Genomic DNA, 26,752 nt, shown 5'->3' on the forward strand with positions numbered 1-26,752 from the left:
GCTACTTTGAACTTATTGAGTTTCACCATCACTCTCTTTTCTTGAGACAAACATCTGGTGTGTCCTCACTCTACCAACCTGATTCCTACCCTGGTTCTCAGATCCTGTGGAGCTGGTCTAGCTCTTGCTCTTCACTCTGCCTAGAGTCCTTCCTGAGACTGTGGAACTTTGTTGAACCTAGATTTCTAGAGATGTTCTCTATCATAGGGTCTTCTCTATGGCCCACAGACAGATATTCCTCTCACTTCCGGGCTGGCATCGTTGCATATTGGTACCAAACAATTGTCTACCCACTTAGTTATTCTGATACTTGGAACACAGATTAGGGTCACTTGGTAATGTTGGTCAAGTTGTACAAGGTGCACCATTCATGTCATGGTCTCCCTCTATTTGTAATTTATTTTGACAGTTTTCTGGCAGAAGGGAGTAAAATGTCATGGGGTGGGGATGTCTCTTTCTAATACACACAAGGCATCAAGTCGGATTGATGTGGACTTCCCTACTATTGCAAACCCTATTCCCCCATAGATTTTATTGTAAAGCGTGTTAAAGTTGTATTGGCTATTAGTAATAGAAATGAATTCAAACTGGATTTAGCAGTATTAAAAAAAGTACATAATATGTCAGTAAACCCCAGAAGGAATGCAGAATATGATAAAACAATCTAAGTATACTATAAATACATGAAACCACCTCACTGAAATGACTGGGGGAAAGGTACTGACCCAAGTAACTTTGGAAATGAGCAGTCTAAGACTAAAGGCAAAACAAACTGTACATAAGGACTGTACTCTAGTTTATAAAATTATTTCCCATTGGGGTTATAGGTTAACCATTCTGATATTAAAATGCATGTGTACTGAAATTGAACAATTAAATAAATGGATGGCAGATAGGACAGCCAGATTTTTAACTATTAGAATACAACATTACAGGTAATGAAAGGAAAGAAGATAGAATGATCCATGTGGTAATGCATTTAGAGGTGAACACATCAGTATAAATTCATATTCTGCTTAATACAGATATAGATGGTTTCATACAGAAATATTTGTAGAAATGTGCATGTTCACAGGCTAGAATATACATATGCCTCCTTGCTCTGACAGCCGAGAAGGCCTGGAAGCAGTGATATCCCATCAGATATGTGCACGTCTAGTACCCAGATCTTGGTAAGGAACTAGGGTTCCTTCGAGAAATGGCTGATTCTAGGACTGGGGCAGGAAATGTGCAACATGAACCTGAAACATCTTGTAGTACCAGAAAGCACAGAAACAGTTAAAATAAATGAATACATAAATAAACAAACAAACCAAAAATAATACTTTTGTCAAAAGGACAGAGAGGCCAACTGAAAGAGTTCCTATTGACCATATCTGGAACAATTTGAGCAACTAAATAAATTACATTGGATTACAAACTACGTATAAAAGAAATATCCATGGGGCCACATTATATGAATAATTGATAAATAGATAAATGAGAACAGAAAAATACCCCATGCAGAAGAATCCCAAATCATTTATGTACTCAGTCCTAAAAGAGGTAGAATGTTCTATCCTTTAAGTGCTACGCATAGTGACTTCTTTCTAAAGATGATAGTATAGAAAGGAGGGGGGGAAAGAGTAACCTTATAATTGAGACAGCTAACAGCTAATTGAGTTTCACCATCGCTGTTGAATCACCAGCGATGGTGAATCACCTTGGTCAGGTGATTAAGGTCAATATTAGTAATATGCACCCTTGATACAATGTGATAAAATGGCACTTTGTTGATGGTATGTACCCTTGATATGAGGTGATAAAATGGCATTTTACCTCTCTAGTCTTGCTGTAAAAAATGCATAAGATCAGTTTAATGATGATGAAAATAGTAGGACAGCAGAAGTGTTAGACACTCTAAGAAATACTTGATTAGTACTCCCCAAACAGTCAAGGTCATTAAAAACAAAGTCTGAGAAAAAGCCAGGAGAAGCCTAAGGAGATATGACAATCAAATGTAATATGATATCCTAGAGGAGATCCTAAAACAGAAAAAGCACCTTAGGCAAAAACTAAGGAAATCTGAATAAACTGTTGACTTTAGTTAATAACAATCTATCTGTATTGCTTCATTATTTGTAATAAATGTATCATTATTAATAACTGGACAAAATGGGTATGAGGTATGCAATAACTCTCTGTACTTTGTATTTTGTGTGTGTGTGTGAATCTAAAACTATTCCAAACTAAATATTTTATTTAAAAAACAAACACATGATTCTAAGGATACAGGAATAGATTACTAAAGGCAAGGGAGACATTTGAACAATCAGACCTCAAGAAAAGCATGAAGAAGTAGAGCTCAGTGGACTTCAGTACAGGAGCTTCTGACTTCATCTGGTTTACTGCCAGTAACATAATTCAGCCACCAGCCTTGGCCTTTCTCTTGTCAGAATTCCTAATTCCCAGAAGAGGAAATCTGATCAGTTTGCATAGATCAGATAACCAACCTAGACTTAAGTGGCTATAGCTCAGAGAGTAGTAGTTTAGTGACATGACTTCATTCGGTATATTGTAAACAGATCATAGAAATAGGGAATGTATGGTTCAGTTATCCAAGAATCCATTCTTCAAGGAGGCTTGAAAGGAGGCTATACAAACAGAACTGGACTGTGCTATACCAACACCCAGATGGAAGGATAGATGAAAGCAATTAGCATTTAAATTCTGTTTTACCATTTTTGGTTGGTATATCATTTAAGGTTCAAGTTAAGTGATATAACAATAAAACTTTTAAAAAAAATCTACCCACTCAACAAAATGGAAGTTTATTTTTCTCACACATAACAATCCAAATGTGATTAGTCCAAATCTGGTGGGTGTTCCTGCCACTCTCAACACTTGGCTTTGAACTCTAGACCCAAGGCAGTTTTTATTTTTTTGCCACCATTTCCTAGCTGGTGTGGAAGGCTTAAAAAGAATAGAGAGCAAGAAGCTAGAAGCAGGGGGAGGAGGAAGAAGAGAAGGAGGAGAGAAAGAGAAATTGCACATATCACTTCCATTCATTCCCTACCTCACCCCCACCCTCTACCAAAACATTCATTCTACCTATTACAGGCCATGCCTAACTGCCAAAGAAGGCTAGGCAGTATAGTCTTTAGCTATAAGGCCATATGCCAGCTAAAACTTACAGAATTCTGCTGTAGAAAGAAAGAGAATTAATACTGGAGATCATTAGTTAGCTTTTCCACAGCCAATAATCAAACTTTTACCCCCATGTATAATGTTTTCCATATCGTTTAATTCACCTAATATTTTATGAATCTCCACCACCTTTGTTTAAAAGATATCCACTGAAAACTTCCATTTTATTCCAATATTTTTATAGGCTTTGTGATTAGACTATTGCTATATAGTTTGAGTTGGAATGATTTAATCTACATTATTGTAATCTGTGGCTACAGGTTAGAGGTAAATGCCACAGGTGTTGGGGCTGCTCCCCAAAGAAGACACTTAAGAAACTTCTGGGAGCATGAGTCAATTCATTGCCTTGTTACTCAGGCCAGTTTGAGTTGGGCTTTCTATTACTGGTTAGATAATTCATATTGATTAAGAATTTTTACATCTATCCTATCAATTGCTTCTGGACGTTAAGGACAGTTTGCCTGTGAGCAGCATCTTGTCAGGGATACCTAAATCAACAGAGGACTGTCAAATCCTGGTTGGGTGGTGTGCCTTAGAATTTGAAGGGCTCATGAGGAAGTATAAGACATCTGGAAAAGACCCCCCCATGACAAATAACTCTGAAATGAAGACAAAGTTTGCATTTGTTGACTTGCTCTTTTGACTTTTCTTATCTTCTATGCCAGGGACCTCACTGCTTATGCTGGAATGGGTGCTGTGATGATGATCAGAAAGTTAAACCATGAAAAGAGATTTGTTCTAAATAAACTTGTGCAAGTTTATTTCTTTGAATTATGCTTTGAAAAGCTATCACATACTCTGTTGATACCAACATGGACCCTAAAGTCAGTAGATCATTCTAAGATTTCCAAGAAAGCCATGTCCATAGTCTATGACATAGAGTGGAGGCAGAGGAGATGAATGGACTTTCAAGTCAATGTGTCAGTCAAAGGTTAAATCCAAATAAACAAAGAAACAACAAAAATATACAGAAGGTCAGAAGGAAAGTGGGGGGAAGGAAAAGGAAAAGCCAAGCCAAAGTGCCTGCTGAACCTGACTAAACTGTGTTTTAATTCAGGTGAGGTAAGAGTGTGGTCAATTCCTAGTAACATTTAATTCTTATGCTCTTTGATGAGACCGGACTGCAAGTTTCTATAAGGATGAAGACCACAGTTACATTTCTTTTAAACATCCTCTCCTGACCTGACTGCACTGCTGAGCTTCCACATTCCTCCACACAAAAATTACTTGTTGATGAATGTATTTTAGTTCAGAAAATCCAAAATTGAACATTTCTTCTATCATAAAGACTACCTGATGACTTATTTTACTTTTCCCCCCTACTTTTCAATAATTTGTGGGCTATAGTTGAGATGCATCCAATAGAAAGCCAGTGCTTGTAATTGCAAAATCCACCTGAATGAGAAAAATTAAAAACAAAAGCACTCATTAAATTTAATTAGGTTAGACAGAGTAGACTGATCATCCTGCTTCATTTACTGAATTATTTGAGCTTGAGGAAATGGTAACTCATTAAGCATTTCACATCGCACTTCAGTAATAGCTAACAGATACTATTCCCTCCATATCATGATTGTAACAGAAAAAAAAAATAAAAAGATAAAATAAAAAGAACTGAGAAAGAACTGAAACTTGAAACAAAATTTCATGGAGATTAAGATGTGGCTTTTTTTCCCCCCTCAGATCAGATTTATAAAGTCATCACAGAGGTTCTTTTCCAGAGTTTGGTAGAAAGGTCAGACATAGCTCAAAGTCCAGTAGTTTCCAGCACTGTGTGTGTGTGTGTGTGTGTACACTGAGGGCCTACCATGTGAAAGGGCATGACTGAGGATTTGAACAAAAACATGACTTGATAAAATTTATCAAGTCTGAATAAGTCCCTAGCCCCCAAATGGTCATTGGCTTAGCAATGAGCATAAAATCCAAGTTGGATGAACCAGGGTCCTTCACAGAGACTTTATGTACATAAGCCTGCTTCCTTTGGAGTTGTTAGTCTGAATGCTTTGGGTTAGTCACTCTGGATGCGAAGAAAGGCTAGAGAGGGGTAAGGGCTAAAGCAGATAAATTAGTCAGGAGGATATTTCTGGAACCCAGTGGAGAAACAATGCTGCTTGGACAAGGGTGAATGTGGCAAGAAACATTTTGAAGAAAGAGCTAAACAGTTTGGTTAATGGATTGGACAGGTAAAGGAGAGGAGGCTAGAATGACACCAACATATTTGGCCTGAGCAACGGGGGAAATGGAGATAGAACTTACTGGGTTGGAAAAGACAGGAAGAGAAAGTTTCTAGAAAAAAACAAAGATGTCATTCATGACCACCCTATGATAAAGATGAAAATTAGACATTCAAATAGAGATACCCTGTAGGCAGTTGGACATCAAAGTCTGGATTAAGAGGAGTGGTGAGAACTGAAGATACTAATTTAGAATGCATTAGCATACATACATCATTTCAAGGTATTTAGCTATGTGAGATCACACATGGAATGAGTATAAATAGAAAAGAAGTCTCAGGACACAGGTTCTTCAACATTCAGAAGTTGGAAAGGAGGATCTAGCAAAGGAAATAGAGAAGGAAGAGCTGCCAATGAGATCCAAGGAGTATCAGAAAGAAATAGGTGAGAATAAGTTTCGAGGAAGAAGGAGTAATCAAAGGCTATTGAACACTTGATTTTCAAATTTAGGGTTGAAAACCATTTTCAGCAATTCCATTCTATCATTATTCTGTGTCCCCCTGGCCTTAACCCTTATTCTGTCTCCAGAGTCACTCTGCCTTCTGACAACAACTGGTTCCCTCCTAGCAACCAGGAAAGTCACCCTTTTCAGTTTTAGCATCTCTTCCTAAATATAGGGTAACTAAATCACATTTAATATGTATCGGGGGCAATGGTTTAATAGTGCAAGAGATAGCAGAAGCAAAGAAAAACAGTCTTGAAAAGCAATTACCTTCGACATAAAATTATAAGTTGTTTAAATCAGGTGAAAAATTTTGCAATCGTTTATGCTTTTCTAATATTCTTGCCTCTACAACTCACTGTGGCAGCATTACAAGTAGCTCAGGGATTACCCCAATTTAGGAGCTTCAGTTCTTCCCGTTTTGAAAGTAATTCTGATTGATGGTATTAATATTATAATGTTGCATCAGAAAAGCTATCAAATATTCATTTTTAAGTATTTGTAACCCCAATTTTCATTACATGGAATGACAATAAAAATTGCCTAGGACAATACTGGCAATTTTACAAATAAATTCCAAGATTGATCTAAAGTTGTGCTGGTTTAACTTTGAAAGCAGAGACCGGTCATCATGTCAATTAAAGTGGATCTTAAAGTGTGGTCCCTGGAGCAGAAGCAGTGGCCTCCCCTGGGAACCTGCTAGAGATGCGAATTCGCAGGCCCCACCCCAAATCCACTGAACCCTACACTCTGGGTAGAGGCCAGCAACCGCTGTTTTTCACAAGCTCCCTCGCTGATTACAATGTACAGAAGAGTCTGAGATGCACGGAGTGAAAGACAGGAAAGGGGAGGGCAAGGGACCCAGAGGAGGAGGACTAGAAGGGGTGAGAGGAAGAAAGGAGAGAAGGAAGAGAAGGGGACACAACAGAGAGGGAAAGCAAGAAAAATGGTAAGAGAGAACACTAAAGAAAATCATAGTTATCCTAAGATAGTAATAAGCAACTAAGTGTCTACCAATTAGAAGGGCATGAAAATTACCTCAGAGTACTGCTGTAAGAACTGAGAAAATTAAAGTAAAACACTTTTCCAGGTGCCCTGGCACCTAGTATTGGTAACATCTGTCTAAAATGACTGGCCACAGAACAGCTCAATATGAAATTTGCTCAACACAACCATGTTCTTAACCTTCATTGTCCACTGTTATTATTTCATTTTTTCATTATTTCATTTTTTGTCTCCAAGGCAAGTACTTCCTAGGAGTCCTAGTCCCCATCTAATCCATCCCTTGGCTTATTTTAAGTCTGCTTTCATTCTAGACACTTCATGACTTCCCTGAAATCCCTTTCACTGCCTATATTGGAACTCATCCACCTGACTTCCAACTACCAGAAAAAGTTGCAAAGGCCCAGTTGAGGAGAGGTGAGACTCAAGACTGACACGGTGGAAGTTTCGCCAGTGAGACACGATCTTGGCAAAGAATGATAGAGATTGATATTTGTTCAAGCTGAGACAGGAACACTTTCAGTTTCAAAGAGAGAGCCAGAGAGTAGAGCAGCCAAATTGTTTTTTAGTATCATTTGACTTTCTTATGGAGACTTGAAGATTTCCTGGAGTTTTATTACCAACAGAAAACACCTGAGAGGCCAACTAATTCCAAAGATTCAGCTCTTCTTCGTTGTTTAATAAAAACCATAAAATCCAGCTGGCTAGGAAATTTAAAGATAAAGAAACAACTAATTAAACTTAATTGGGTCAGTCTGGGCAGGCTGATTACCCTGCTTGGCCTCAGGAGAATCTGATCTTGGATTCACTGAGCGCAACTTGGCAAAAGAAAGCCTAAAGCCGAGACAGGTGCTATATTTTTGTCTGACTGGAGATGTAATTTTTAGTGAGGAACACGAAAAAGAGGTTAAAAAAGGAAACAGTATACTGGGGTATGGCATAATCAACCAAAGACAAGTCATTCCAGACCCATTCTATTTTCTCAGAGTAGAGCAGAGGGAATTATTATAATAAGACAACGGGCTTATTTTATAGGAGGCCCTGGATTTCCTTCACCTGAATTAACCAAATTCATTTCATCAGGTTTTCCTTGCAAGTTCTTTCTTGCTTGCAACCCAGAAGAGAAATCGGAAAGGGCTATGTGCAATGAATTGAGTACATGGATGAAGACCCAGTTTGTCTGAGGAACCCACATCACAGTGTGCCATGGAGAAGAGTGTTGATTCCTAGAATCTGAGGACAATTTTATGCCACCAGCATACATCCGATGATCATTTATTCTGAAACCCTTTATTTTGAATGTAGTAATAGTTAATCTGGCAAATACTGGTTTGGATTACATCAAGATAAGAAATGGTTTTGCACACAGAAATTATTTTTCCTCCTAGGAAACGACTTTAGAATTTCAGTCCTACATTTTACCTGATAAAAGAACTCAAAGAATTAATTGAATTTTCTTCAATGATCTATAGATCCCAGGCTTCTCAAAGTGATCTGTGGAACATCTGCATTTAATCCATTGAAATCATGGGTTATTAATACAACCTTTTAACCCCCAACCCTGGCTACTAAATCAGAATCATCTCTGGTAGTAGGTCCAGAGAAAAATGTATGCTAAAAAAAAAAAAATGCTCCCTGGTGGCTCTTAATAACTCTAAAATGTGAGAAATGTACTTTCAGTGTCTTGTTGAATGGCAAAGTGGTTAAGAGTTTGAATGTCAGCTCCATCAAGCCAAATGATGGTGTGACTTACCTTAAGCAAGTCACGTTACCTTTTCTTGTGTGCCTTGTTAACTAAAATAAGGATATTAAGAGTACCTGTCCCAAAAGGTTGTTTCAAAGATTAATACACAGAAAGTGTTTAGTACAGTACCTGGCTCAATAAATCTTGGCTCCAGTTGTTATTAACAGTAACATTACCTAGATAAAAATAGTAAGTCCTTAAAAAAAAAAAAAAGGAGTCTCAGTGAAACCATGTGGTGACCCTGTTGTACTATTGTATTTTTGCAGTTTTTGCAACATGCTAACTGTTCTTCATTAAAAGCTAATTTTTAAAGTTTTTTAAACTTCTGGGGCACCTGGCTGGTTCAGTCGGTAAAGCATAGGACTCTTAATCTCAGGGTTGTGAATTCAAGCCCCACACTGGGGGAGCCTATGCAAAATTAAAAAAAATAATAATAAAGGTTTTGAAACTTATTTTTTGTCTTTTACCATCTTCCTAATACTGTTAATCTCTTGAAAGAAAGAATAAATAAGCAGACAAGGATATTTTCTATCACAGAAGGATGAAACAAGAGACCTAACCTTTATGAAGTGTCTACCATGTGGCAGCAATACCCACATATGACTGTAGGAGGAATTAGATGTAAACATATGACCCTTAATTACCCAACATAATGGCTGATGACCCAGAGGGGAAAAAAAAAATCTGAGACATTAGCCACAACTGTCAAAAAAAGATTAAATTAGTTATATATATTGTGAAATACGTTTCTCATTACTCTGGGACATGCAGAGTAAATCTTTCATTAAGAAAAGAAGTAAAGGGGCACCTGGGTGGCACAGTTGGTTGAGCGTCCGACTCTTGGTTTCAGCTCAGGTCCTGATCTCAGGGTCATGAAATCGAACTCCACGCTCAGCTCAGAGTTTGCTGGAGATTCTCTCTCCCTCCGCTCCTCCCTCCCGTGGTGTCTCTCTCAAATAAATAAATAAATCTTAAAAAAAAAAAGTAAAAACACAGGAAGCTAATGAGTTCCTTATCATGCAAAGGCCACATCCAAATTATCTGTGCTTCATCAACCATACTTTTTAAGCTATTTCTACAGATTGATATGCATGATCTCATTTAATTTAGTTCTCAGGAAACTGTGCAAGATATTTCTTTTCACATGGAAAGAAAATAAGATTAGTGAGATTAAGTACCTTGCCCATGGTGATACTGCACATTCAGCAGGTGGCCGGCTGCTTCTGGTGCCAGACTCCGGCTCTTCATCCCTGCACCTGAGTAAGAGATACAAAGGAGCCTGCTGAGTGCCCACTACTGAACTAGCAGCTGAGGACACATGCCTTCATGGAGCTTTCAGTCTAGTAGAGAAGCTAGAAAATAAATACATCCTGATCAGCATTATAAGTGCTATGGCCCATAGGAAGTATAAGAAGTTCTAAGAGCATGTCACAGGGACCTAATTTTACTCTGAGGATAAGGACAGGACTCCTCAAAGAAAAGGCATGTAATCTGAGATGAACAGTGAGTAGGATCAGTAAGGGAAAGGGAGAGTGTTTGTAGGGAAGGGGGCAGCAGGCATGAAAAATTTGAAGAATAAGTCAGATACTTTGAAGAAAAAATGATATCCAGGAAGGCCACAGCACCTGAAGGGAGGGCTGGAGTCAAGGGAGAAATAATGGGAAGACTTACAGGTCATGTAAGGTTTGGGGAATTTGTCCAAAAGGATAAAAACAAACGACAGAAATGAAGCAGCTGAAAGCTATGAGCAGATTTTCTGACTGGAGAGGCTCTTCACATCAATGACTGGCACAGACATATTAGAAGACTTGCTGGAGTTAGCAGTTTTCAGCCTCTACTCAACATGCTTTTGAGCAGTAGATCCAGAGCTCTCTTCAAGCTATCCTCCTGCCAATTCAACTAATGCACCACAAACACAATAAGTACTATAAATACTCTGCAATTTCTACTAAACTGTAGCTCCAAGCACCACCTCTTATCTTGATCTCAAGATGTACATCAGCTGTTCCTCTTGGCTTATTGTCTGCAGCTGTGTAATAACACCCAAAGCACCCATTAGAGTCAATTTTATTGGTAACTTCTGCTTACTTAGGACGACCATCATTAATCAGCTTCTGGAAATCAAAGCCAACCACAGCCTCCGTGCTGACACATACTCGCAGTCCAGTGAGTACTAGAATCACAAGGAAAGAGAGAAATAGCCTTTTTGTGTCGTGTTGATAAGTCACTGGCTGCCTTAATAGATTTTAGTTGGAATCACCGCTGACTACAGAATGAAACTCATCATGTTAATCTTGAGTAATGCCATAGCCTTGAATGTTCCTCACACCTTCTAAACTTTCCTTTTTAACATTTCATTAACTGGTTCACTGGCAATTAAAAATAGGTGTGAGAGTAAACAACTACGCTGATTTTATTCCTCTTTGGATTTGCTACTGAACTATAAACAAGATTACAAAGTCTGCCCTTTTGTTCCCTGGCGATTCCTGTTCTTCTTTATCTTATGAATGCATCTGTCTCCTACAATCTTCCCCTGGGTTAACCCAGTCCTGCTTCTGCACACCTCCCCTGGTCCAGAGTGCCTCCTCTGCTTTTTAAAGATTTAGTTTAGAACTCAAAAGTTTCCAAGGATGTACCCTACTCCTTGGAGGCTGAAGCCACAGAATATAAAGCGGAAATGGAAAATAAATAATGTATATTGTAATTTGATGTTGTGATTCCCATCAGAGCCTACAGAGCAAATACAGAAAGGTCAGGGCACTGCCCTGAGAGAAGGGATTCTGCATCAGGGAGGTTTGGAAGGAAGATGTTCAGCAGGATTTTCACCATGAACTGATTGTTCAACTAGTAACCTACCACGGACTATTCTAAAATTAAGTAAAAACCTTGTGTACTGGAATTCCTTTATATGGAAAGATTTGGTGGACACACCCTAAAGTGACCCCGATGAGTCATGCCCTTGTATAACTGCCTCCTCTTGAAGGTGGGTGGAACCTGCTAGTGCTTCTAAATGATGGATTATGGCAAAAGAGATAGGATGTAATGCCTTTGATTAAGTTACTTTATATAGCAAAGGTGATGCAATGTCACTCCCATGAATATGTTACATTATATAAGACTCTGACTTAGAAGCCTAGAGAGAGAAATTCTCCCACCTATGGTGAAGTAAGCAGCCATGTTGTGAGGGACTGATGGGGAAGTTCCCACAGCAAGGAACTGTGAGAGGCATGCAGACCCCAGCCAACAGTGAGCAGGAAAATGGTGCCCTCAGTGAGTAAGGGACAGGCGGGGCTAGGTAGGGAGAGATAGATAGGGGGCTAGGTGATCAGGCTCACAGAAATCCCCAAAATGCGAGGTGTAAGAAAACCAGAGATAAGGGAGCACACCAGACCACCCTGCCCTAGGTATCCAAGTTGGGGGGCGGGGGAGATCTTATTTATGACAGATCTTATTTCTGTAGGGTCAACAGAAAATAACCAGACCCTAAAAAGAAGTAAGCCATTAAAAATGTTACCATTAGTCCTTAATCAATGGTGCTGTCAGTAGAGAAGTTAAAAAGATTTAAGTTCCCTGGTTAGCTTTCAATAAAAGACCAACCCTAAAACCCCTCAGTGGCCACCCTGTCGGGACGCATCTCACGCCTGAGAGCTTTTTTCTGTATCCTTGGTTGATAAAATTTGACGGCTTTACTCACTCTCCTTTGTCCATGAGATTCATTCTTCGACTCTGAGACAAGAACCTCGCTCTCCGGCTTCATTTGTTCCATAGCTACAAGGAGATGAACTGTCGACAACCAGAGGGAGCTCAGAAGCAGAACTTTCCTTAGTCAAGGCTCTGATGAAAATATAGTCTGGCTAATACCTTGTTGCAGACTGTTTGAGACCCTGAGCAGAAATCCCAGCTCATATGTGTCTCTACTCCTGTCCCCCAGAAGTTGTGAGATAATAGTGGATTTATTTTTGCCTTTTCCTTTAATACTTTTTAGTAACATTCCATTATCTTCTGCAATTGGGTTTCTGTTGCCAAAAGTATAACAAAACTGATTTGGGGTCCTCTGTAGGTGATTTGCTCTTGTTCTTTTTGTATTTAGAATTTTTTGTATTAGAATTTTCTTTTTGACTTACCCGAATTGACGTACGTACAAGTTACGCATTCTTCTCAAGAGAGTATGGACAGGGATACATCTGAAATAGCAACATGAGTAGCTCCGTTGACCCTATTGATGTAGGAAATGTTGGGGTTCGGAGCTGATGACCAAGAAAGAATCCTTGAGACATCTTCGGTGCAAAAAGGTAGTTTCATTAAAGCAAAGACAGAACCTATGGACAGAAAGGGCTGCACTGGGGTTGTAAGGAATGGCTGATTATATACTCTGGAGCTGGGGGGAAGTAAAGACAAAGGGAGGCTTCCAAAACGACTTTCAGATGCTAACGAATACTCAGAGGATCCTGGAGCTCTAGCTATTGTCAAGCTAAGGTTGTTTTTCCTTCTAGCAAAGCATTAACATTAAGACAGTTGGGAGTTTCCTGGAGGAATGTTGTATCTGCCTGCCTCAAGTATTTGTCGATGGGCTGCAGGTTATAAGGAAATTTAATCTTATCTATATTTCCTTCTGCCTTTGTTTCTCACATCACTATCACCAGTGAAACAACCTAACTGGTGAAAATTATTGAAAAAATAAATTAAGTCTCTGGATATTGTCCTATGGGCATATAGAAAATGGAGAAACATTTAAGAAAATCTATGCAATTTTCATAAGAACACAGAGTCTGTAGCATTTTGAGCCTTTACTTGCCCTTCCCCCAGCTCACTGTGATCATAGCTCTACTCCAGGCAGGTGCAGCCAAGAACACAGGGATTTCTTCCCCAGCAACCTGTCAAGGGTTACACTCTCTCTCTCTTGGCAGAGCAAACCACTAGTACTCATCCTACAGCTCTGTGTTGCAGAAGCTCTATTCCAGGCAAAAGTGGCTGAGCAATCTGGGGCTCCCTTTCTCCACCCAGACCTCTCTCAAATGGTGGAGGCCCTATTCCAGGCACATCCAACCAAAAATACTGATTCCTGATTGCCTGTCTCTGCTCACCTACAGGTGGGATAGAGTTTCTATGCCTGAAGAGGCAAGCCAAGATCAGAAGTCAATGCCCCACTTGCAAAGGGATATCACTTCTAGAGAAGTGAGTCACTTTCCTTACCACAAGGTCTAGAGCATTGATACAGAGGTTTTGGTGGAGAGCAATTAAAAGAAGGCTGATAACTCCAACAAGCTAAACCACAGACCAGGTAGAAGTAACAGAAGGGACCAGGGAAAGAGACATCTAAGAAGATTCCTTTTGGGGTCAGGACAAACCTCAAAGGCTAGCTTCAAAGACTACCCCTGCAGAGACCAAAATTTAATTGGATTAGACTGGAGCGATATAAGCCCCAGGACATTGTGGAAAACAATAGAACAATCAGCCAGCAATTAGAGGAAGCTGGCAGCTCCATATGATACCATTGAAGGCACAGAGTTTTAACAAAGATCAGGGAAAAAGACAAAGAGAGCCCTGCTAAAGCCACTGTCCTCCCCTGGTGACTGTGTGTGGAGCCAAAGGTGCATCCTCTGAGGCAGGACACTGTGGGGGACACAGATTTCACAGAAATCATCCAGCCAAGCAACTAAAAATATGAACAAAGATCAACAACCACAGCAAGCCCTGGAGGGGGCGCACCAGTATCCAGAGTTGGAACCCATATAGAAAGCTGGTGGAAATGCCAAGCGTTGTAGCCACTTTGGAAAACAGGTGATTCCTCAAAAGTTTAAATATACAGCTACCACATGACCTAGCAACTCCACTGCTAGGTATATATCCCTCCCCCCGCAAAAGAAAACATATCTCCACACAAAAATGTATAAACAAATGTTCATAGTGATGAGGGAGTAGAAGGCCAGCTAAGGACAAAGCACAAGCTGACACCCTGCAACGCTCCCGTCCCCATTCCTGGATGGGACATGTGTGACATGCCTCCAGGAAGCTCCCAGCTATCTTAAGGTTAATGCCTTGCTAGAGGGGGAAAACAACCTTAACTTGACAATGGCAAGGACTTGGGTGTCCTGTGAGTCTTCTTTAACATAAGAAAATCCTTTTGAAACCTCCCTTTGCTTTATCTCCGCCAACTCCCAAGTAATCAGCATCCCTCACCATCCCGGTGCAGCCGCTCTTTCTGCGCACGGGGCCTGTCCCCATGCTTTAATAAAACCACCATTCTGCACCAAAGACGTCTCAAGAATTCTTTCTTGGTCGTCAGCTCCGGACCTCACCCCCCCAAATCTCACCTATATTCAAACACTACATCAATAACATTATTCATAATAACTAAAAAAGTGGAAACAACCCAAATTGTTGGACTAGGCACCTGTCCAGGCAGCACTCCATAGGAAGTGGGATCAGACCAGATAGGCCCAAGATGGTGGGTGCCATGACCCAAATCCCCTGACCAAATAAGAAAGAAAAAGGCTGACACTCTGCTTCCTTGCTCAAGTAATGAATATCCCACCCCCTAGTTAACAACTACAGATAAAAGGTTAGAAACCTGAACCCCAGGGACTCAGCTTTCTCTCATTCTTGAGCTCACCCACTCACATCTTCAGAGTGCACTTTTGCTTTAATAAGCCTTCCCGCTTCGCTTCTGTCACTCCTCTGCTGTGTTGTGTGTCTGTCCTTGAATTCCTTCAGGAGAGGAGATTAAGAATCTTCAGCGAGCCCTTTGGGACTGGCTGGGTAGAGGGCCCATGGTCTCCCCGGTTCCCCTGGCAACAAAATGTCCATCAACTGGTAAATGGATAAATAAAATGTGGGATGTTCATATGATGAAATATCATTTGTCAACAAGAAAAGAATGAAAAACTGACACCTGCTATAAACATGAATGAACCTTGAAAACATTCTAGTGATATAAGCTAGCCACAAAAGACCACCTTTTGTCCCAAGATACAGAAAGTAGTGGTTGCCCAAAGTTGGGGACATTGGGAAGAAATGGGCAGTGAAAACTAATAGTTGTGGGGTTTCTTTTTGAGGTCATTTAGATGTTGTAAAATTGATTGAGGTGATGGTTGCACTGCTGTTGAACATACTAGACAACTGAGTTGTACACTTTAAATGAGTGAATTGTGTGCTAGGTAAATTAGATTTCAATAGAACGTTTTGTTTTTTTAAACTGGAAATTTACCTTTCTCACTGGACTAATATTATATTTACAGTACAGATTTTATCTAAAGTGTTGTGTTTGTCCGAGAATTTTTAGAACATTCCTTTAGTTGTGTGGTGGAGAGAGGGGAGAATTTTTAATTAGTTGGCCTCTGCGGATTTTTCTTTCCAATAATAAAGTATATGTTGCTATAAATGAACACAGAGTCAGGAACTGAGAGGTTTAATATTGCTTAGTAATATGGGGTTTGCCTCCAAAGATTTTGAGGCTTAGTAAATAGAATCCATATTGTCCCTCCTGTTCCCAAATCAATGGTTTAGTTCATTATTATTAGTGATTCTATTCAGGCACACAACGTACTTCTATGCTGTGATTTTAGTTTAGGGGAGCCAACCTTTAAAATTAGGCTTATTCACCACTCAAAAACCCCGTACCCACAATTTTAGCTCACCACACCACCTCTGTGCTTTTAAAGAAGCAGAGGGTAGTCATTTATATTTAAGAGATGAGAAAATATCTTTTGTTACTGAAACATAACTCTTAATTAAAGCAAGTAAATATAAGCAATATTACTCAATAAAACATAATTCTTTTAGAGAGGGGCACCTGGGTGGCTCAGTTGGCTAAGCGACTGCCTTCGGCTCAGGTCATGATCCTGGAGTCCCTGGATCGAGTCCCGCATCGGGCTCCCTGCTCAGCGAGGAGCCTGCTTTTCCCTCTAACCCTCCCCCCGTCATGTACTCTCTCTCTCTCTCTCTCTCTCTCATTCTCACTCTCTCAAATAAATAAATAAATCTCTTAAAATAATAATAATAATAATTCTTTTAGAGAAAGATTTCTTTCAGAAATAAAGACCTAGGGTATATTTCTTAGTAACTACTTTGAAGGAAAAACAAAAAAACCTCCGTCATTTCCCTTTTAACACACATACACATCGCAGCATGTAGTTAAAAATCTCTCCAGAAGTTTATTCTCAACCATCCTCAGCATTTGAGTGTCCCCAGATTCCATTAACTTCTCTGTCACAGCCATGGACTATTAATCAGAGCGTCGACATTAATTAGGAAAAAAAAATTGGTTTACCTCTGTAACCTACTTGTTTTTAGAACTTCTACAACCTTCTCCACACGTAGCAGAAGAAAGAAATCTCTAGTCCTGTCCTTACATCTGCCACGTGGTCAGAGAACCTGCTTTCACAGGGAGCAGGGCTGTCCTTTCTTTTTAACTTCCTCCTGGCAGTTATTTGATGCCTAAACTGGAGCCAGATATAGCTTAATTGACATATATCTGTTTACATTTTGAAAAATAACTAAAGGTGGCCCCCATCAAGAAAAAAATTGTGGAAACTATTCTAAAGCACTGATATTCTCTAAATTATCATAATATCATAACTTAAACAAGACTTTTAAATAGAAATAGTGCTTGTCAAGTTTGGCAAAATGCTGAACCTTATAGGGCATGAGTAAGAAGCCTGCATTTAGCCAACCACATCCAATTCAGGAATCAAGTCCTCTTCTAGCTCCTGGCAGCAGCAGTAAATTGATGGGAAGAATGGATCATTAAGTTCTGGTAATTAGTGGGATATTATTCCGTCTATCAAATTTGAAGTATAATTGATTAATCCCTTAACTTTGAGATATGTCACATCAATTTATTTTGCTTGTCTCAATAGCAATCTTGCCATGTTCTTAACACATTTATTCCAAAATTATAGATCAAGCAATCAATACATGTTTACAAGTGCCATAAAGGTGTGAGTTCTTAGAGTAGGCTTTATGGGGGCTACAAGGATAGATAAAATCTCTTTTGTCACCAAGGTACTTAGATAATTGGGAACTAAATACACAAAATTTTTTTGTAAGCAAAATAGAGAAAGAGAGAATAAGATGTAATGAGTATGCCAAATGAGTAGTTCGAATCTCTTTGAAACAATGACCATCATTATACCGGTTTTCAGATTGTCATACACTGGGTTTACAACTCACAGTGCTCACATTGGCTGTCCAAAGCCTTCATTATACTTGGTGGTAGAAATAAGAATATTCTTATTTTCCTCAAAGATGAAAACTACAAAACGGCCTAATTTCTTTTTTTTTAATTAACTAATTTATTCATTTACTAGAGAGAGAGAGAGAGAGAGCGTGCATGATGGGGGTGGGGATGGTGCAGAGGGAGAGGGAGAAGAACAAGCAGATTCCCCACTGAGTGCCTGAGCTGGGAGCCCAGAGACGGGGGGTGGGGACCTCAACACAGGGCTCCATGTGGGGTTCAATCCCAGGACACTGAGATCATGACCTGAGCCAAGTAGGTGATCAACTGACTGAGCCACCCAGGCGCCCCCAAAACAGCCTAATTTCTAATGACAGAGGTAGTTTTGTTTTGACTTGCCATTATAAAACGTTGGCCTTTAAATTATTCACATAAATATTTCTTAAAGCATTATGATAATTAAATTATTAGTTTCTGCTTTAGGCTGTCATTTTTATTAGTGAACATTCTGACCACCAAGGTCTAGATACATCTTTTAAAAGTTTAATCTACTATTGCCCACTAATATACAAATTGTAGACTTGTCAATACTTCACATATCTGAGAAGCAAAATAGTGACAATCTGGAAGTTTAAAAATAAATATTAGGCAAAGCATTTACTGTATTTTCATGGCTCAGTTATTTTCATTTTCATTGCATTTTCGTTTCATTTCATTGCTCTTTTAGAAACAGGAAACTTTTCATACCACATTATATAATTAATGATGGATGTGTGACCCTGTGTACATTTTAGTCCACTGTGATCTCTGGCTACATAAATAATTTATATCAAAGAAACTGCTCATATACAGGAAAAGGAAGCACTGACCTGCAGCTCCTTTATCGGTTTCATCTCTAGACAGGTGTCATATCGTAATTCCTTCTTCCATCTCCTTTTAAATTTGATTAAACAAAGAGCAAATATGTTACTGCTGGGCAAGGGTGACACACTCATTAATCACAATACAATTTACAATTATGAGCTACATTTGTTTCTTATACTAAAATAATAGGTGCCATATGAGTAACTAATCTGATAATAATATTCTATTAGAAGAATTCAATGTTACATTATAAATCTACACTACAAAGAGAATTCAAAGTGACTGGAGAGTTATTTTGCTCCAAAATAGAAGATGTCATACGTCAGTTATTATAAGATGGTCCATCCAAAATACGTAAGGCACCAATTCCATTGTGAAGGTACCTATAGGTAAACACAGAAATCTTTCCTTTTATCCCGTAGCATTTTAATTTCAGTTATAAAAGCTGTTGTGTAAAGAGTACATGAAGGCTGATGGTTATTAAAGCAATATGTTTTATCATATGTGCACAAAGATAAAAGTAACTGCCAATGTCTGACTTGTAACTCATGCTGATAGTTAGGAATTTGCACTTTATCATGACTTCACGTTTCTTGTAGAGAACAAGCTGCCCTGGCGAAAAGGGCCCTGGGAGGAAAAGGGTAGTAGCCATAACCGGGAGTGTGCCGAGTGCTGCGCTCTTATTAACACTCCTCGTCGCCTGGCAGCCTGTCTCTGACAGCTCCCGAAGCCCAGCACTAACACAAACACCGAAGCAGGTGGATGATGGGAGGTGATACAGACATTGTTGCGTTGCGGAAATAACACAAGTCTGAAATCAGACAGACCTGGGTTCAAATCCTGACTCTGCCACTTACTTACTAACTTACTGTGGCCCTGGGTAGATGACAACCTCTTGAGTTTCAAGTTCCTCACATGTAAAATAAATAGAGTATTATCTGCCGTCCAGATAAAATAAGAGATTGCACATAATTATCTGGTAAATCATAGGTGTCTGATTAATTAAGCTAGTATTTACTTGAAACAGTTAAGGTCTACTGTGTGACAGGCACTGAGACAGGACACAGAACGACTTAGGGTGACCAGCTGTCTTGGTCTGTCCAGGACTTTCCTGGTTTTAGCAAAGAAAATCCCACATCCCAGAAACTCCTCAGCCACAGGTAAACCAGGACAGTGAGTCATCCTACCAGAACATTCCATCTAACAGACAATATCTAGATGCAAGGGACACTATGACCACAGTGTGAAACTACAGTTTCAGAGAGGAGTCAAAAGGGAAAGCAGAAATATCAGTCCTCATCCGGATTTGAAGTGAGCATGAGAATTAGAGGATGCTGAAGGGGTTGGTAAGAGGATGAAGAACTGGATTACCAACAGGGGGTGCTGGGGAATCCGCTGAGTAAACAGATGACAGAACCAAAGGAGAATCCTTGAAGCTCTAACCAGTCCTTGAGGAAAACTTCCATAGTCTGTGACCTACAGGGAAACATCCAATGGTGAAAAGAGGTATAAAGGAAGCCATGCAAGTGTGTAGGGAACCATACCACTTGGGGAAGAGCCAAAACATAAAATATTTTGCTAGAAAGGATCTGTGGACAAAGCCTGACTGGACCACAGACTTAAGTATCATATAATCTTACATAATAATACCTCCACAGTCCTTCCATCAGCCTCACGTTTCTGAGCCACTGCTTCCAGTACGAACACCTCTGGTTTTCTTTCCTTGCCTGGACTTTTCTCCCAAATACTGCTCCAGGCTTTCTGCCTCCAGTGCTCCCTCCCAGCCTGCCCTGCCAACCAAATCTCGCAATAGCCTCCAGATCCCATTATTTTTATCGGGAACTCCCATCAGATCCTATCTACTTCATCAGCATTCCTCTTGTTCGTCCTCTTCTCTCCATTTCATTGCTGTTTAGTTCACGCCTACATTGCTGTTCTTAAATACCACAGCAATCTCTAACTAGTCTCTCTGCTCCTTTTCACCCTTTGCTAATGTAGCCACTGAAGCTGGAAAAGCTGACAGCATCCAAAACTGCCAGAGAAAGTTCTAAAAGGAACATCTGATCTGACCGTGTCTGTTCCTTGCTTTAAAATCATTCACCTCAAGGTATTTTCTACTTTCCCTTTTGATTTCTTCTTTGACCCAATGAGCATTGAAGAGTGTGTTGTTTAAATTTTCCAGTTAAATTTGCTAAGAAGGTAGATCTTATGTTAGGTATTCTTATCACACACACACACACACTAATAATAATAAAAGGGAAGTGCTGAATAGGTGTATGGCATAAATTGTGGTGATAGTTTCACAAGAGTGTACTTAACTCCAAACACATCAAGTTGTGTACATTAATATTTTCATGTGCAAAATAAACTTTGAAAAAATGTTTTTTTTTAAATTCTGAGTCTAGAATCACACTAAAGGAAAATTTAAAGAAAGTATTTTAGATCAAAAGAATATGATTCTACATTAGAAATACAGCTTTGCAAGAAATAATGATAATTAAAAGTATTGGTAAATGGGCTGAATTAATGTCAAAAAAAAAAATCATTCAACTGTCCCCCAAGATGTTCAGGAAGAAGACTGAAATTCTTGGTTTGGTTTACAAGCCGAACTATCATGGCCTATTCTCCCATGGAGCATGGTTCTGTTACTGAAAGTGTTGTACTAGTCATTAAGTACTAAAACAAGAATTTCTTTGGTATGATAAGTTTGGTATTAAATAAAATTCAATAGTACAGGATTTCTTAAAATGATAATATGATCATATCCTTATGAATCTCCAGAAGAAGAATATAATTTATTTTGTTGCCCCAAATCAACTGAATCTGAAAACATTTTTTGTAATGCTTATAGCAGGACTAATGTTCCCCAAAAGGTATTTTAGAACATGTTGCTCTGGCCTCACCTCCTACTATCCCCTACCTGCAGTAGCCTTTACCCAATGCATATGGAACTGCTGGAACCCATCACACTCTTAACACCCTCTCATCTTTGCATGTGATCCCTCCTCCTTCTGAAATGTTCTGCTTTCACTCTTTCTCCTAGCTAATTGATATGGCATTTTCAAGACTAAGTTCAAATGTGCCTTCTTGGGCTCCCTTCATCTGGCTTACATGCCCTTCCCCAAACTCCCAGGGCATCCAGTTCATTCCACTTAGCACTCTGTATTTTTCCAAGGAGAGAGGCCTTCTTACTCACCTTGGTTCCTTCAGTGACTAGTACAGTATCTGACATATACTAGATGTTTGCCAATTGTTGAGTAAATGGAACGTTGAAGTTGATGGAGAAGAAATCATTGAACCAAAATTTAATGGAGGAAATTGGACCAGTAGTATAGCAACTGCCTGTCTGCAAAATTAATAAGAAGAAACAAAGCTGTCTTTCTGGAGGGCTTCTAAGTACAGGAAAATGAACTGTGTGACCTGTGGGGTCTTCTACTTGCCTTTGGAGTCTGTGAAGTTCTGGGAGAATAATACATATCTCTATGAGTTTGATCTAGCCCTTTCAAATGGATTTATTATTCTTTATTTAAATAATGTATGACTTACACTTCCAGCTGAATATCAATAGGAAAAATAAATCTGATCTTAGATTTCCTAATGTGTCCAAGTTAGAATGGCATTCAAATTCAATGAGATTAAAAGAACTTAGATAAAAATTATTTGGGATTTCTCCCCAGACTTTTAACAGTCACTTCCATGGCCTTTTTTATGTCTATTTTGACTTTCCAAATCCTCTTACAGAGATTTTAAATTATCCTTTCTTGACTTGTTTAGTGAAAACATTTGAATCTACAGAGAAAATTTGCTGCATTTATAACCATCTTTTTTTTCCCTGTCAGGTTTTTTTTTCCTTATTCTTTTATGACTTCTTTTTTTCACTAATATACTCTTGCCAGGGATTTTGACAGCTGAAATATGTGATTAGTGCCATTTTATATCTCAATGTATGGATTAAATTTAGTCACAGTGGTTCTAGTTGAAGTTTTGATTTGTCAAAATATTTTGGTTTTAAATGAAAGCTACCCACATATACCTTTTATAAAAACAATTCTTACACAAAAAGATTTACAGTACTCTTCCTTCTTAGCAATTCTGCATAGGTCACGTAGAGCAGCTGAAAACTACCGGCTTTATTTCATTCTTTGTACTTTGGGTTTGGGTATACACAGTAAAAATTTTCATGCGTACCCATACTCAAGACTCAATAAAGGAGTTAACTTGCCTCCTGGAAAACACTGTCTGCTAACTTCCCTGCCTCCACTTCCTATTCATGCTTCAACATACGCAATTATGGCTTAAAAGTTCCCCACCTCATGAAAACATTATTTTAAATGTTTCTTTTTAACCTTTATGACACTGCTCGGCATTGTCTGAGAAATAGGGAAAGAGAAGGTGGTTCAAATACTGATACAGGGGGTGCCTGAGTGGCTCAGTCATTAAGAGTCTGCCTTCGGCTCAGATCATGATCCTGGGGTCCTGGGATCGAGCCCCGCATCGGGCTCCCTGCTCCATGGGAAGCCTGCTTCTCCCTCTCCTACTCCCCCTGCTTGTGTTCCTGCTTTCGCTCTCTCTCTCTCTGTCAAATAAATTAATAAAATTAAAAAAAAACAAAAACAAATACTGATACAGATAAGAAAAAAGAAAATTTTAGAAAATTGGAACTTAGTCTTTATTAAAAAAAAAAAAAGAAGTATCCATATATATTAACCCTTTTACCTATGTCCTACAAAGATAGTTTGCTGTTCTTTCTAAGGAGCAGTATTACATGAATACCAGCAAAACCAGAAATTTCTAAGCCTGATTTGTTATAGAAACAGGGTATTATAAAATATACTGCCTTAGAAGTGTCTTGTTTCTGGGCGCCTGGGTGGCTCAGTTGGTTAAGCGACTGCCTTCGGCTCAGGTCATGATCCTGGAGTCCCTGGATTGAGTCCCGCATCGGGCTCCCTGCTCGGCAGGGAGTCTCCTTCTCCCTCTCCCAATCCCCGTTTGTGTTCCCTCTCTCGCTGTGTCTTTCTCTGTCAAATAAATAAATAAAATCCTTAAAAAAAAAAAAAAAAGAAGTAACTTGTTTCTGATCTAAACACAGATTTAGACATGTAAATTTAATATTTGAGGAGTAGCACATTTTAAATGTTTTGATGTGAGTATTAAAAAAATAGCCTCTTAAAATCAAGTTTAGAACATCATGAATTCCTTGAAGGAAAGTCTGTGTTCTGTATTTCTTTATCTATTGTGCCTACCGCACAGCTAGGCACATGATAGTATTTAAAAAGCACTTTAAATTGAATTTCAAGTAGAGAATTGTAGCAAATGACTGTATAATCAATGAAAGGCAGATTTTTAATTTCTTACATCAAAATCCACCTGTTGGCCTTTACAATCACTGGTCCATGGGGAAATTTTACATGAGAGTAAAGTCACTTTAAATGGCATATCTATCACAAGAGTTTCTCAGTTAAACAACAAAGGGAGTTTGCTCTACAGGGATAAAACTAGCTTCCCTGTGGTCAGATATTAAGTACATTGGAGAGAGACAACACAGAAACTCTTTGTGCCAGACTTTGTGCCAGGGTCATCCGTTTCATTTTTCTTTTTCAGATAGCTTTAAAGTACCAGAGAACTATAATGCAATGGGGCACATATATGGCTTCCAAACTCATCAAGGACCTCAAGATTGCCTGGCTCATTTTCTAACTCTCCATAGTGGTCTTTTTAAGTCTTCTGCCTTCTCCCTAAATCCTGACCCTTCTCTACCCTCTGTAATTTCAGTGGACATTCCTCTCTCTGAGTTTGCTATAATCAACAAATTAGAATCATAAATAAATTAAAATAAATGAGATCCATCATAAGGGAACCCACATAGGTACCTGGATTCACCTCTTTCTCTACTTTGAAAATGGAGGAAATATCCCTCCCCCTAAAAAGGACCTTACCTGATGCTTTCTCATAATTCTGTGGCTAGAGGTTGTCCCTGGCCTCTCTGCTGAATATTTCCCTCTACTAGATCCTATATCTTAGCACTTAAATATGCTTTAATCATCCCTTTACAAGATTAAAAAAGAAAAACAGTCCTTGGACCCCATGTTCTCCTAAGCTAGTCTTCTCTTTTCTCCTCTTCATGCTCATGAAGACATACATGTCTGTATGAAGCTCATATAAACAGTTCTGTATCTTTCTTATCTCTACTTTCTATTGACTCTTCAACCCATTCCAGCGTGGCTTCTGCCATACCACCAATGAAAACACATTTCAATACAGCCAGTATACTTTGTGACTCTAAAAAAGTTTTGATTCTTCATTTTACAGGACTTCTTAACAGTATTTGACATAATTGGTTTCACTCTCCTCTTTAAAATACTCTCCCTTGAATTCTGTGAGCTCAGATTCCCGAGTTCCCTTCTACTTTCCTATAGCGAGCCCATCTCAATTTCCCTTGATAACCTATTCTCCTCCCCCAACTTTTATTTTAATAAAGACTTTATTTTTACATAATCTATATACCCAACGTGGGTCTTGAACTTACAACCCTGAGATCAAGAGTCACAGGCTCTACGAACTGAGCCAGCCTCTCCCCAACTTTTAAATGCACGTACCTGGAGGAATCCCAGGTTCTTCAGAGCACTTCTCACTTTTCACTCTATTCCTAGCCAATCTCATCCATTCCTACAGTTTTAAATGCCTTCTATATGATCACACCCAAAATTATGTCTTCAGCTCTAACATTTCTTTCTAAGCCTCAGATTGCCAATCCCATTGCTTAACTGAGGTGTGCACTTGGATATCTCACAGGTACCTGAACCTCAATATGCTAAACTAAACTTAAGGGGCACCTGGGTGGCTCAGATGGTTAAGTGTCTGCCTTCAGCTCAGGTCATGATCCCAGCGTCCTGGGATCGAGTCCCGCATCAGGCTCCCTGCTCCTTGGGAGCCTGCTTCTCCCTCTGCCTCTCTCTCTCTGTCTCTCATGAATAAATAAATAAAATCTTTAAAAAATAAAAAAATAAACTAAACTTAAGATTTTCACTCCCAAATCTGCTCCTCATCAAATATTGTCTGCATAACCTGGGCATTATACCATTTACCTTATAGGGAGAAGGTAGGACAGTCAGAGACAGGAAACATTCTCACTGGGAGGTTAATTTTCCCCCCCGCCATCAAAATCTACATATCTGCTGGTAATAGAGGAGAGGACAATTATGAAATATGGCTTACCCGCTTCCAGAGACTGTCAAGGACACACACACAAATCCCAAATTCCAAACAAGTTTCTTAACTTCAGAGTCAAGTAAGGATTGAGGAATAGTGGACTTAGTCTATCTTCCTCAAGCACCCCGTAGCACATCACAGGCATACCCTTAAAGCCACACCCCTTCAGCTGCGCAAATAACACATCTCCTCCATCCCCACCCCCTTCCAGCGGCATCAGCCCTTTTTAAGCACTATTTATTCCCAAAGTCCCAATATCCTCTTATGCCACATCCCCTACCATGCTTAAGTCATTCCCTGTTTCACCTATATCCACTGCCAGATAAAGAAAGAAAGATTTAGGGGGCACCTGGGTGGTTAAGCAACTGCCTTCGGCTCAAGTCATGATCTCAGGGTCCTGGGATCCAGGCCCACATGGGGCTCTCTGCTCAGTTGGTTAAGCGACTGCCTTCGGCTCAGGTCATGATCCTGGAGTCCTGGGATAGAGTCCCGCATCAGGCTTCCTGCTCAGCAGGGAGTCTGCTTCTCCCTCTGACCCTCCCCCCTCTCATGCTCTATCTCATTGTCTCTCCCAGATAAATAAATAAAATCTTAAAAAAAAAAAAAATTAATCACTGCCAATTCTAATATTGCCCAGGCACCTCCCCACATAGGCTTTGTGCAAATAGCTGACACAAATGTGATTTGTCGCCTCAATCAAGATTGTATTATAATAATTTTTTAAAGGATACAGACAGAATCCTTTAAAAATACTTTTAGGAAAAAAAGAACAGAAAAAACAAATGGCAGGCCAAAACACAATAACTAGAAAAAATATTGCCACCAAGCAGATAAAAATCTTGGCCAGGCATATTGCCACGAATTCAAAATAACTAAGTGAATTAATCAAAGAGTTC

This window comes from Mirounga leonina, unplaced genomic scaffold, assembly GCF_011800145.1.
Source record: "Mirounga leonina isolate KUSES-001 unplaced genomic scaffold, KU_Mleo_1.0 Mir_151, whole genome shotgun sequence".
Classification (NCBI taxonomy): domain Eukaryota; kingdom Metazoa; phylum Chordata; class Mammalia; order Carnivora; family Phocidae; genus Mirounga; species Mirounga leonina.